Genomic DNA, 14518 nt, shown 5'->3' with positions numbered 1-14518 from the left:
GATCATTACATTCTTCATCACACACATGAACAAATTTACCAGTTAGACACTGTTGAGCTACAGTTTGGTGTTTTGAGTAATTTTCTCTTTTGCAGATTTTCACCTGATTAGGAAAAGAAGCTTTTAGACAAACAGTACAAACATACGATGGTGCTGATTTAATGTTTGATCTGAAACGAGATATGGCCTCATTCATTAAAGTGTTATCTGGATGACACTGTAAACTTTCAGCTGGTCGATGCATCTGACAATATCTTCTTTTTATTTTCATTGCACATCTAATGTTATGCATCTGTCTAAAAGAAAAACTGTTCCAATATTTTACTCTCATTCGTTCTCTCATATTGTCCTTGTGTTGCTGCTGAAATTGTCTCTCTTCTCCATAACGTTTAGTGATGTAACATTTTTTTTTCTGTCTAAATTCTACACTTTCTTTATATAGGTTAGAAACATATGACCTCATGTAAGCTTTATGTTTCTCTCTGAATTCAGCACAAGTTCTGTATGTTCTTGTTATTCGTTCCTTCTGCTTTTCTCGGAACACGGGAGATTCTCTGTATGTTCTTGTTATTCGTTCCTTCTGCGTTTCTTTGAATATAGGATTGTCTTTATACATCCTTATGACACGTTCTCTTTTTCTCTCTCTAATTTTAGCACTTTCTCTATAGATCCTTCTCATTTGCTCCTTCTGTTTTTCCTTAAAATCATCTCTTTCCTTATAGATCTTTCTCAAATGTTCCCTCTGTTTCTCTCTATATGTAGGATTTAGCTTATATAGATTACTTTTGTACACACTCTTCTTTTGTCTGTGATCAGGATCATTAGACATCTGCCTTTCTTTCTTTTTCTGATTTTCCTTTGTTTTTGGTAGTTTTTGTTGGGCCAGTGATCTTCTCCTCATTTTTTGCCTTTGCTGTTTACTATATTTCAGCAGTTTATGTGAAAGTTCCTGTGTTGTCTTGGTTGAACAGGAGGAAGCGGTTGGATCCTTCTGAGGAACAGAATCTGATGTTACCTGAGGTTCTCTCACAGAAGATGCAGATGTTTCTTTTTGTAAAAAATCAGAAGGACGATGGTTGCTTTCAGGAGCAGCTGTCTTATTTGAATAATCCACTCTGGATGATGTCACTTCTGTGGTTAAAGTGTCAGTCACAGTTTTCTGTGTCTGGGAGTTTAATTCAGGAACAGGTGCATTTAAATCTGGTGCTGGAGCACTTGTAGCGCATTGTCTGTATTCGGTGTTTTGATTAGCATCTCTTTGGTAAGCAGCATTTTCACTGTGAAACTCGATGGGCTGTAGCTCATAAGTGCAGGTTGGTGCGATGCTAAACATTCGGTACAAACATTTGATCCTGTCAATCATGTCGTTAAGACGTGTGAATTTTAACATTACTGCAGTTCCACCACTTACACTTAGTGACAATGGCATTCCTGTAGACTTACGTGGGTGAGGGTCAAAGTATGCGTATTCACCTGAAGTCAGCCTGCAAACTGCGATGACTGTTCCTCCCATGACTAGCAAAGCGTAGCGAAACTCTGAAGCCAAACACTGTAGTCCCTGTTCAAGGCTCGGAAGATGATCTGTACCATCAAATGTGCCATAACGAGCAAACTGAGACATATCCACTTGATACTCGTGTCTGCGGCTGGTGACCACTGTGGGAAGCTCATCACAGGCTAGAAACACGCTGTTCACAAACCTCTTTCTGGCATCTGAATACACGGCATGGCCTTTGTCCAACACACGGTTAAGATCTGCTCTGGTAATGAATTCATCCTCGTGTAAGAATGACAGGAAAACCAAACTGTTAGCCATGCATTGCTGATTCCGGTACTTTCCATACTTAGCAGAGGCCTGGCTTCGGGATGCACAGATGCTATTCACTCGTGCACGACTTTCACTGTTTGTAACCTGTACATGAGACGGTCCTGGAGCTTCTCCACCATGCTGCGTTTGCAGAGTTACCTGGGGTTCAGTCTGGATTACCTGCTGTACTTTAGCATTTGGCACAGATGATGAGCAAACACCTCTCTTTACCACATCTGCATAAGACACTGCGGCTGTCTGAACGCTGCTCTGCACTTCTGGACTGGGAATACTTGTAACAGACACATTTACCTCCTCACCGCTCTGAGAAACATTTACCTGTTCTTTCTGCTTTTGCCATCTAAGCTTCTGGGACTGCGACCTTTGACCTTTTCTTGGCATTTTATTGAAGTACAAACTGGACCTTATATGTATTTATACACAAATGTAAACAAAACTCAACCTGTAAACACTGAAAAACTAATGACACCTCAAGTTTCTATTAAATCAGAGATTTATCAGAATTGATGTAAAAGGCTGACTTAAATACAAACTCAATATAAAAGTTATTTAAAGTTCTCTGAAAACACTTTGGTCTGTTTTATTGTAGCTTTTTCAAAAACTGTATATTATTACTTCTTATATTTTTTTAAACCAGAATGGATAACAAATAGGTCTATACTTCTGTAATGTAATATGCAGAATAAATCTCAACAATTAATCAACAGGCTATAATAAAACTTTTAAGCTTTTAAGTAGACTTTGTGTAAATCTTTCAGATATCTAAACTTTAAAGCAAATATAAGGAGCTGTGATGGTGTGGTGATCAGATGACAGGCGATGACGATTCTTCAGCTGGATGTTCTGCAGCAGTCAGGAAACAGGAAGTCTGGGTTCTCAGGTCAGCCTCTAGATGACAATTGTAACTGAATACTTACACTGAGTGACAAAAATGGGTTTGTCCTTAAATAATAATAGTATAAACTTGTAGTCAAATGTTATAGTCAATGAAACAGACTTGAAAAATGTATATGAATCAAATTTAATATTTATCTGAATACAGCAGTCTGAATGTATGTATTACAAAATAACCAGATTATCTTCTACAAATAAATCTCAACAAAGGTGTATATTTTATATAATTTATCCAAGTAATTGCACTTGTAAGCCAAACTATCACTGTTTATTTCAAAGTGTAATGCAAAATTAAAATGACAAATGTAGGGCTCTGTAAGTAGTTTCTACAGTGAGTTCTACTGTACTGTATATTCAACTTTTTACTTGTAATTTCCAGCAAAATGAGTGGATATGAGAGAGTTTAACGACAGGAAAGAAGGAGCAGTGAGAGCAGAGATCTCTCAGATTTCTGAAAACAGATCGACGAAGTTGTGGTAACTTCAATTTCCAAAAACTTGGTTTCTTGTCAAACTTCGATTTCTTGTCAAACTTCGATTTCTTGTCAACCTTAGATTTCTTGTCAAACTTCGATTATTTGTCAACTCAGGTTCAAGCTTGTCAAAATTAGATAGAGCTCATGGCGGAGAATGATAGAAGATAGAATGGCTTGTCAACAAAGATGGAGCAGGGAGAGGGAGAGTGATAGGACAGACTGAATTGCTTGTCAACGATAGAGGGAGAGGGTTTTCTGCAGCAGGTCACCTGTAAGACAAAAAGGGACTGGAATTAGGCATATTTCCAATAAACATGGCTTTCCAGTATTTTTCGGACTATAAGTCACACTTAAAATCCTTTAGTTTTCTCAAAAATCAACAGTTTACCTTATGTATTAATTCTGGCTGTGCTTACTGACCTCAACCCAATTTTATGTGCAGCACGGCACTCAAACATCTGTCAAAATGTTTTAGTATGACTTTGGAAAGCTACAAAGCTGCAGCGCTTGATGGATTGTTGGAGCATTACAGCTACAGTAGTCAGGAGCCTCGCCGAGTAATTCGTATTGTGCTTAAACATAATATTATGGTGTGTGTATGAGGACCTGGCATCTGTTTACAGACATGCGTACGAAGCAGATTTCAAGCCGATCAATCAATGAAGAATTTGATAGATTTGTGGAAGAGGACTGAACAGAAAAAGATTGTACACTTACAATCTTTTATTGTAAGTACTTTATACATATAAAAAGTGTATTGTGTATTGTACACATATAAAAAGTGTATTGTTATGTGTTACCACTGAAAAATGTTGAGAGTTACTGTGAATGAGTTGAATAGTTTGAGTTATCTGAATATTTGGTTAGCTGCATATGCCTTATAATCCGAAAAATACAGTACACACAGGGCTTTACATATTGAAGAGTTCCACAGTACATTATTGGACTGAACTGATTGAAAATGCTCAAAAATGGTGGTGGAACTATTCTAAAGAAACTTTTACATTCTATCAACACAATAAAAACAAACAGTGTCTATAAACTTAAACCAAGATGTGCTGAGATGTGCTGCTGTTGAGAGTTATTGTAAATGACTTGAATAAAGTTTGACTTATCTGTTTTGTTTGGCTTAATGTGCCTTAGAATTTAGTGCGCCTTACAGTCCGAAAAATACAGAACATATATATCATTACACACTGAAGAGTTGTACAGTACATTATTAGATTCAACTGAATGAAAATGTTTAACATATGGTGGTGGAACATTTCTAAGGACATTTTTGCATTCTATTAACACAATAAAAACAGAGTCTGTAAACCAAGATGTGGTGCTACAGTAACTTACTATAAACATTATATGGTCAAGCTAAACCCACAGAATGAAGTTAGAGCAGACAGTTTCAGACCACCTGCTTTAAACACTTCACATGCACTCAACTCACATGTTCCTAAATACCCAAAGGTCTCAAATTCCCGTTTCTGTGTGTACTTACCAGGTACAACAGTATATCATAATGTCTGGGGAGCCGTTAACATAAAAGTAACAAATAATTTACTCAGTATGTAAATTTGGAGACAGATGACTCCTATACAGCAGTTTCTACATTTTTCAGTCAAATATGGGGCATGTTTAATACACACTCCGCTAAATCTACAATAAACAAACAAACAATAAACTTAGCATGGCCGATATTAGGGCCTAATTAAAAATGTAGCATGATGATAAGAGAGATCTGTAAGTCTGGAAATGTTTACATAGACTTTTCTAGGATTTGATGATTGCCAAGAGCTGTGCTCACTCACTGCACTACACTGAATCTCCTATAATGAGAAACATTTCCCCGCATTGCACCTCAGACAAACCTTTACTTACCAGACTCGAGACGATCAGATCAGCAGTCTAGAGAAAGGAAACAATTCATCAGATCACTGTTTGATGATTCAGACTGTTGAGCCTCTTCACACACAATCCAACTTACTGTGACACAAATTAACTAGTAAAATTCTCAATTTATTTAAGGCTTTATGAGCTGAATTTAATTGCAGAGTCTCAGATGGCATGTTTAATAACATGTTAACATGTTAATTAACATGTTTAATAAAAACATTCATACTACAGAATTGCAAAGAATAGGCACCAATATTTGTTGGCACAAATGCAGGATATACCAAATATTTTCGTGCACAGAAGCTTTGTGGCTCCAACATTTTCTATCACAAGTCAGTTCTAATAACATGTGAAGAACGACAACTTTTAATCTAATTTCAGATTAAAAATGTTGAATACAAATTAATTATTTAAATCAGAAGCAACAGAAAACCACAACAACAACAGTGGCACACCATTTTTCTAATGAAAATTTCTTAAAATATTACACTAAAAAGTCATTCCATTGTACTTGTTGCTAACAATAATTATGTTTTGCAGTATATCCCTTTTTGGCAACATTTATATTTAATTTGAAAACATTGGCTTTAATATACCTACTCACAACTGTACTTCTCTTGCATTTTATTATTGCTTAAGCGTTTAAGCTATCACTTACAGTCACTCAGGCAAAATACTTCTAGTGTTTCGACTTCATGCTAATTCATAAGTGGAATGAAAGAGACAATAAAAATCGATAGCTGTGGTGCTCTTAAGTGTTTAAGGTACCACCTATACTTACCTAAAGCACTTTCATAGTTTTGTTTGATACTTAAATCCACAAACATAAGGAGAAATCAAACAACTGCATAAAGATATCTCTGACATTTAACTATGTTTGAACTTGATAAGCCATCAAAAATTAAAATCAGAGAAAAATGGGCTATTAAACTTCATTGACAATTTCAGGGGCAGTCAGTGGTCCTGTGTGGGGGCTTTGCTGCTACAGATTCTAAATCCTGACTATTTGTTTTTGCCCACGAGTGAATGGCAAGATGACACAAGTAAATTACTAAACATTACCATTACTGTCTACTTACCAGCAAAGGCAAAACCAAAGATCTGTTCACTCTGTGTAACAAAAGACAAAGAACAAAAATACAGGCTCAGACAACTCCAATCAGCATTAGAGTCAATACTGCATCACTCTCTGTAGTCAAAAAGATTCCGGAAACTTCTTTGTTTACCAGAATGGAATACAAACAACAACTCTCCTCTGTTTTTCTTTAAAGATTATCATCTTCATAAAAGGTAATATGTAGTTCTATTCATTTGCAATAAGCCACACAAGTTTCTGATTCATGTAATGCTCCAAAATTTAGGTTCGATTACTTAAGAGAGTAGACCAATGATTTGCAACACCTAGCACTGCACACTTTATCAAATGGTGATGTCACAATTTAAAAGTAGGTAACAATCACAAATGATAACTTTTATGGAATGTTTGTAGGTTTTAACATTTGAGGTGGCCTGAATTCAAATTCTATTAACACAATAAAAACAAACAGAGTCTATAAACTTACACCAAGATGTGCTGCTACAATAACGTACTGTAAATATTATATGGTCCAACAAAACCAACACACTGAGGTTAGAGCAGACACTTTCAGGCCACCTACTTAAAATTTATGCTACATCACAGGTTCCTTAATCCCCAAATATCTCAAATTACTGTTTCTGTGTGTACTTACCTGGGACAACAGCACATAATAATATCTGGGCACACAGAAACAGGGATTTGAGATCCGTTAACATAAAAGTAAACAATACTTTATTCAGTATGACTTTTGGCAAAATCTCCAAAAATTTGGAGATGGATGGTTCCTACAAAGCAGTTTCTACATATTTCAGTCACATTTGGGGTATGTTTAATACACAGCCATAAGCACTCCACTAAATCTAGGACGTACTTATAATGGCGGATTTAAAGGCCTAATTAAAAATGTAGTATGATGATAATTTCTTTGTAGATCATTTAATCATAAAATACAGAAATGAGTGCTGTATCTGTGCTTTTGATTTTTTCCAGTCATCAACAAAATCTTTAATTAAAAGACTAATTCAAAGAGCAGTTTTCAGAAAGTGACTTAATTTAATGAAGGGAAAGAAGCTTTTGAAATCCACAAGACCCTACTTGAAGACTTAATTGTACCTAAACTGCTGTTCATGAGCTGCTCTAATGTGAAATAATATGTGCTGCTACAATAACCTACCGACCTCTGTAGGTCTGGAAATGTTTACACAGATTTTTCTAGGATTTGATGACTTTCAATGATCACCAATAGCTGTGCTCACTCACTGCACTACACGGAATCTCCTATAATGAGAAACATTTCCCAGCACTGCACCTCAGAAAACCCTTTACTTACCAGACTTGAGACGATCAGATCAGCAGTCTAGAGAAAGGAAACAATTCATCAGATCACTGTTTGATGAGTCAGACTGTTGAGCCTCTTCACACACAATCCAACTTACTGTGACACAAATTAACTAGTAAAATCCTCAATTACTTTAAGCTTTTTTAAGTTTACTGTAGTCTAAAGAGGAGATAATTGAACTGCAGGGTCTCACATGGCTACAGCAAGTGTAATAAAAACATTATTACTACAGAAATGCAAAGAATAGGCGCCAATATTTGTTGGCACAAGTGCAGGACACACCAAATATTTCCTACACAGAAGCCTTGTGGCTCCAACATTTTCTACAACAGGTCAGAGCTAATAAAGTGTGGAAAACCAAAACTTTTAATGTCCTTTCAGGTTAAAAACATTAAATACAAAGTAATTCTTGAAATCAGAAGCAACAGAAAACCTCATCATGTTTTGTTAGTCTGATATGAATATGCAAATCCTAAAATACATGTAAATATTGACATGTTACAATAACAGAGGTGCAGAATGTTTTGTGATTAAAATTAAATGTCTTAAAATATTACACTAAAAAGTCATTTCATTGTACCAGTTGCTAGGAATATTTATGTATGTTGCAATGTCCCTTTTTGGCAACATTTCTATTTAATTTTAAAACACATTATATTCACTAAATAAGTAATAAACTAATTTGACACAATGGCTGTAATGTACCTAACAATGTCCACTCACACCTCTGGTTCTCTTCGTTTTTATTATTGCTTAACTGTTAAAGCTATTACTTATACCGAGTCAGGCAAAATACTTCTACAATCTTCTGACTTTAATGTAATACATCAGCAGAATTTGAGAGACGATATAGATCAATACCTGTGCAGCTCTTAAGTGTTTGAGCAACCACTTATACTGACTCCCCTAAAACACTTTCATTGTTTTGTCTGCTACTTAAATCCACAAACATAAGGAGAAAATGAACAACTGCATAAAGACATTGACATTTAACTATGTTTGGATTCAATAAGCCATAAAAAATTTAAATCATACAAAATGGGCTATTAAACTTAAGGGACATTTTCAGGGACAGTCAGAGGCCCCGTGTGGGGGCTTTGCTGCTACAGGTCACAAATCCTGTGTTTTTGCCAATCAGTAAATGGAAACATATCACAAAAGTCACTACTGTATGTAAGTCGTCAAATGTGCTACGCAATGCCAGGTTCATACTGCTTCAGTTACAATCACTGTTTACTTACCAGCAAAGGCAAAACCAAAGATCTCTTTCACTCTGTGTAACAAAAGACAAAGCACAAAAACACAGAATGAGACAACTCAAATCAGCATCACAGTCAATACTGCATCACTCTGTGTAGTCCAAAAGATTCAGTACACTTCTTTGTTTACCACAGCAACAAACAACTCACCTCTTTTTTCTACACCTTATTAAAGATTACCGTCTTCATTAAGGTAAAATGTGGTTTCATCCATTTGTAATAAGCCACACACGTTTCTCAGTTATGTGATAGCTCTATTAGTTAGGTGCTATTAGATAACACAGTAGATTTAATAAGCAATGATTTTCTACACCTAGCACTGCACACTTTATCAAATTCTGACATCACAATTTCAAAGCATGAACAATCATAAATGAAAGCTTGGATGATATCTTTGTAGGCTTCAACATTTGAGTTGGTCTGCATTCAAATTATGCTTCCTAAAAATATTATCACCTGCACACAGTATCATTTAGTATCATTTAATGTGCTGTTGTTTTAAATATCTACATATCATATTTATAATATTAATGGTGCACTTCTGCATTTTATTTATTTGAAGGTGGACTTTTTTATATTTCATTAATTTTTCACAAAGTGAGAAGTTAAACAGAGCTGCAGGTGTAGGATATATTTAAAAAAACAACCTGCACAAACAAGTGTTTGTTAAACAGTTCTTAAAATTTAACTAAAAAACTAAAATTAATTAATTTAAAAAAAAACTTCTTGTTAAGAGATGTTATTATTCTTATATTATGTGTTTTATCCTCACTCTCTCTCTCCCTTATGTTAATTAACCCACAACACAAACACACACGGTACAGGCACGTGACTCTTTTTCTCCCGGCAAGCTGTGTCCCAAAACGTCCCGGGGGGGGGGGGGTGCAATGGTCACTCCAGCCGGCGAGAGCAGCGGACTCCCGGCTTCATCGTTTTCAGACCCCCGCTCTTTCGCTACTCAGGTTAAACATGATATATAAGTCACTCGGAAAACCTAAAAATGTAATTGTTTGCCTTTTTTCGGTGTTTTATTTGTTCCGGAGTAAATCGGTTTGGCTGAGATCAAAGTTATTAGATTATTGGATTAAATAAAACTTTATTAATCCATCGGGTGAGTTCCTCCGGGATTTTCACACAGCTGAATAAACGGTCGAGAATTTACGCCAGTGTCCTGTCATATTTTAAATAGCAAGGAGCAGACGGCCGAGATATTAAACTCCAGCGAGACAGCGGTGACGCAAATCTGAAGGCTAGATGTCCCCTTTCACAGCCTCGCACTTCCGGCCTTCTCGGTCTTTGAAGGACCCGGCCCACGTAGACCGCGAAGGCCGGGTCCTCCGAAGGATGCAGCCGACGTTTTGGGACATAGCTAATGGCGGTAAAATGGCTCCTTTGAAGTTGCCGACCCTGCTGCTTCAGCAGCTAATCAGTGGTTCTAAAATGGCGGCTCATTACCTTACAACCTAAAGAATGAGGCCGTTTTAACTGACTGATTTGTGAAGAGGAGAACTAACTTCAGCTTCCCTAAGAGACTCAGAAACACTAACACACCGAATGAACCAAATACAACACAATAACCGTATTAAACAATCAAATGAACCATATTAATTTCATACTGGGCCTATAGCAGCTAGGCTAGGCGTTAGCGCTTAGGTTGTTAGGGCTAGCATACCAAACACTCCTTTTAAATACTAAAATTACAACGTTTCACTAAAAAAGCAGTCATTGTGTTACTTTAACATGACTTATACTTCGACTGGCTTTATAAGTCACTAACAACAACTGGCTAAATCACTCAAACAGCTTATAGACATTTCACTTCAGAGAAGAGAGACAGAGAAGCAGCTTACCGGCAGGGATCGACCAGAGAGTGGGCGGAGATTCAGGAGTCAGCCAGAGACGTAAAAAAAGAGGCATTCACAGGTAGTGGGAAACTCCGCAATTACACAAAATTGGCATTGAAAACGTGAAAAATATATGTAAATTTAAATATTATTATACTATTTTTTTTGCAACAAAAAACAACTAGCAGAAATTTAATTCTATAAGTTTAATAAATGTTTCAAACAGGATTCTTTGAATTTGAAATAATGGTTAAAAGACATAAATAAACATAAGGTCATTATGTTAAAATGTACTGTATTATGATAGATTTATTTAACTGACTGCAGTAATAAGAACAGTCTTCTTCTGAACACCAACACCAAGGAGCTGGTGTTGGTGATCGCCTAAGCATCCTCACAGGACAGTGGCTGCAGAGGCTCATCTCACTCCACTGCAGGACTCAAGAGGTTCAGGAGGTCCCTTAACCCCACTGCCATGAGACTTTTTAACAGCGACTCCTGACATGTTCATTGCACATTTGTTTCTTTTATTCTAATACATATTGGTTGTAATCATATGAATTCTGAGTTGCTTTAAAGCTGAAGCTGTCTGCTAAAACTAGCTGAAAAGTTGCAGAAATTGTAAAAACTTTGCAGAAGCAAAGGAACTTTGCTAAAAAGTAATAACTTAGCAGAACTGAAATATCTTAGAGGAAACATAATACTTGGCAGAAATACAATAGCATAGCAGAACTTGGCAGAAATATTGTAACTTACCAGAAACATGATAACTTCTCAAATATACAAGAATTTAGGAGAAATAGTATAAGATAACAGAAAGAATATATTTAGCCAAAAATACTTAAACATTACGGAAACACTATGATTTAGAAAAATAGTACAACATAGCAGAAATACTGTGATTTACCAGAGACACTGTGATGAACTATGAATACTGTAATTTTAAATTAATACTATGTTTTAGCACAAATACTATAATTTGACAGAAATACTATCATTTGGCAGAAATACTATGTTTCAGCACAAATACTCTGGTTTAGCACAAATATTATAACATAGCAGAAATACAATTATATAGCAGAAATGCTATATTTAGAAAGAAAAATATAATATAGTAGAAATACTACGATTTAGCAGAAATACTGTAATCAGCACATATACTGTAACATGACAGAAATTCCTCCACTTAGTAGTAATACTATAACAAAACACAAATGTTGTGATTTGGCAAAAAAACCATGATTTGGCAAAAATACTATGATTTAGCAGAAATACTATGATTGAGCAGAAGTACTAAGATGTAGTAAAAGTACTTTGATTTAACAGAAATACAATTATGGAGGAGTAATACTTTAAAATGGGAGAAATATTGATACACACCAAGGTGGATTTGAACCCGCGACCTTTGGGTTGAAGAACCGTGTCATTACCAACTGCGCCACTGGGAAAGAGAGGAAGTGCCTGGAAAACAGGGTGATGAGCAGTCAGAATTAGATCGCGGTGAGAGGCAAAAAACGCCGTTTTTTGGAGTTACAAAACGTTGTGTAACTCAAACACTAGGTGGACTAGAAGCATAATTCTTGTACTGGGTGAATCAGCGGATTTTGGTGTACTTTGACTGCGATTTTCATTGCTCTTTGTACAACCGTCGATGATATATGACGAGAGAAGAAACAGCAGACCTCAGATATGATTGGCTGGCTGGGAAGCCGTGCAGGCTCTGATTTGTAAATTTGAATGCCTCAGTCCTCACAGAGGATTGGCTGCCTGGGGACCTGGTAGTAATAAATAGAAATAGTATGATTAAGCATAAATACTACATTTAGTAGAAATACTATGTTTTAGCACAAATACTATAAAAAGCAGAAATAATATAATTTAGCACAAATACTATAAAAAGCAGAAATACTATAAAAAGCAGAAATACTATAAAAAGCAGAAATACTATAATTTAGCAGAAATACCATATTAAGCACAAATCCTATAAAAAGCAGAAATACAATAAAAAGCAGAAATACTATAAAAAGCAGAAATACTATAATTTAGCAGAAATACTATATTAAGCAGAAATACTATAAAAAGCAGAAATAATATATTAAGCACAAATACTATATTAAGCACAAATCCTATAAAAAGCAGAAATACACACACAAACACACACACAGAGGGAGAGAGAAGCAACTTTGTAGGTCAGTAAAGCAGCTTGGGAGCTGCTAAATTTGAATCCACCAATCAGAGATGCTGTGTAAATTTTCCCGCCAAAACAGGTGCAGCCGTTTTTACACGCAGAAGAGAGAAAGGAATTTTTGCAGACTATTTCTTATTGTGACGACTACCCTCCAAACAAATGGCCATAAGTTCCTAACCGTAGGGGCTAGAATGGTCATTCTTACACCGTTTTGTTCAGAAGAGATGGGGGAATCTTCAAGTGTTGACAATTTATCATTAAAATATGAATTATTAAAGATATTTGACTTGTAATGCACCATAACTCAGTAGAGGCTAAGCGAAAACTGCTTTGACTTGCCCTCAAACAACGCTTTCTAACTCTAAATCTATTTGGAGTATTGATATCATACTTTCACCGTAAAAGACAGCAGGCTTTGGTGAACAACCATGGAAATTTTCAGGTCTTTGTGGAAATCTATCAAAAAGATATGACGAGAGAAAAAAGTGGTTCATTTCCAGAGTTTGAAATCTGAAGAAATCTGAGCGAAGGACGAATTTCCTACCCTCAAACAAACGTAATTCATGGCCAAATGGTAATAGGTGAGAAAAAAATTCTTGAATTGTGAGCATCAGGAGTGTCTGAAGATATATCGGGACAAGCCTCATGTCTTAACTTTGCTTCGTTAAGGAGATATGACGATTCGAATATGCCTCTCATTACAGAAATCAAGCGGTGATTTTGAACAAACTCTCCATTGACTTTCTATGGAGAGTTTTCCGACTTTGTGTTGGTCTGAGGAGATTTGCCAAAATTCTATAAATTCCACAACAATGATAGTGACATTTTCTGAAAGCCAGCAAAAATACCTACATTTTGATGTATAATTTGTGGAGGTTGAGTGAAAATTGAGCAAGTAGCAAGAATTTGTTCGGACATGAAGAGAAGACTGCGAAACTTACAGTGCCTCACTTAGAACCAACTGCATAGCAACCATAACAACCCATGTATTTTGTGAAAAATCACAAAGATGAAACTCAAAACTTGAAGAGGGATAAGATGAAAATGGTAACAGATATGAAAAAGCTGAATCATACATGAATAGCCCAATAATTTGTGAACATTTTAAAGTTTAAATGGAGTTTCTATGTGAAAGTATGAGGAAGTAGTTAAGTTTCAAAAACGAGCAAGTTTTAGCAGAATTGCGGAAGTTTCCCATTCATTTCAATGGGACAAATTAAAGGAAAAAAGCTTAATATTTTAAAAAGTATAATAGTTATAAATAGCAAAAATCATAGCACAAATTAGCAGAAATAGCAGAATAGTTTAAAATTTGAACGGTGAAAATAGCACAAAAATTGTGGAAGTAGTTAAACGGCGAAAAACGGGAGCAACTTGAAGAATAACTAGAAAAATTTGCATTTCCTGCGAAAATGCAGTGTGGATGCCTTAATGCTGAAGATGTCTGCTGAAAAAAAGTGTTGTCCTGAGTAGGATTTAAACCTGGCCCTTTTGGTCTCAAAGCGGTTAGTCATCTCACTGAGCCAAACTCCGTCTCAAAAAGAAGAGGTGGAGAGACTGACAATTCTGTTGAAATGAGTAGAAGCTGCTGAGAAGAGTTGAAAAGGCTGAAAACTTTGGTGAATCAGCAGAATTTCTGCTGAAAAGAGGTAAAGAAGCAGGAAGTTGCGCTGAAAATAGGTGAATGAGCAGAATTTCTGCAGAAAAGATGGAAAGAAGCAGAAAG

General features: G+C 35.9%; 1 long non-coding RNA gene across 1 annotated transcript; it reads right to left on the bottom strand.

Moving 5' to 3' along the window:
- Nucleotides 1-2911: 2911 nt before the first annotated feature.
- Nucleotides 2912-6187, bottom strand: LOC148104104 (uncharacterized). The gene is made up of 3 exons (XR_015718641.1): nt 6164-6187; nt 5070-5096; nt 2912-3466 (listed from the first exon to the last, which is right to left on the bottom strand). It is a non-coding gene; the product is annotated as an uncharacterized LOC148104104 (long non-coding RNA).
- Between the last annotated feature and the right edge of the window lie 8331 nt (nt 6188-14518).

This window comes from Neolamprologus brichardi, chromosome 3 (genome assembly GCF_056152115.1).
Source record: "Neolamprologus brichardi isolate AB-2024 chromosome 3, ASM5615211v1, whole genome shotgun sequence".
In the NCBI taxonomy this organism is placed as follows: domain Eukaryota; kingdom Metazoa; phylum Chordata; class Actinopteri; order Cichliformes; family Cichlidae; genus Neolamprologus; species Neolamprologus brichardi.
This window is presented reverse-complemented; position numbering and strand designations above follow the sequence as displayed.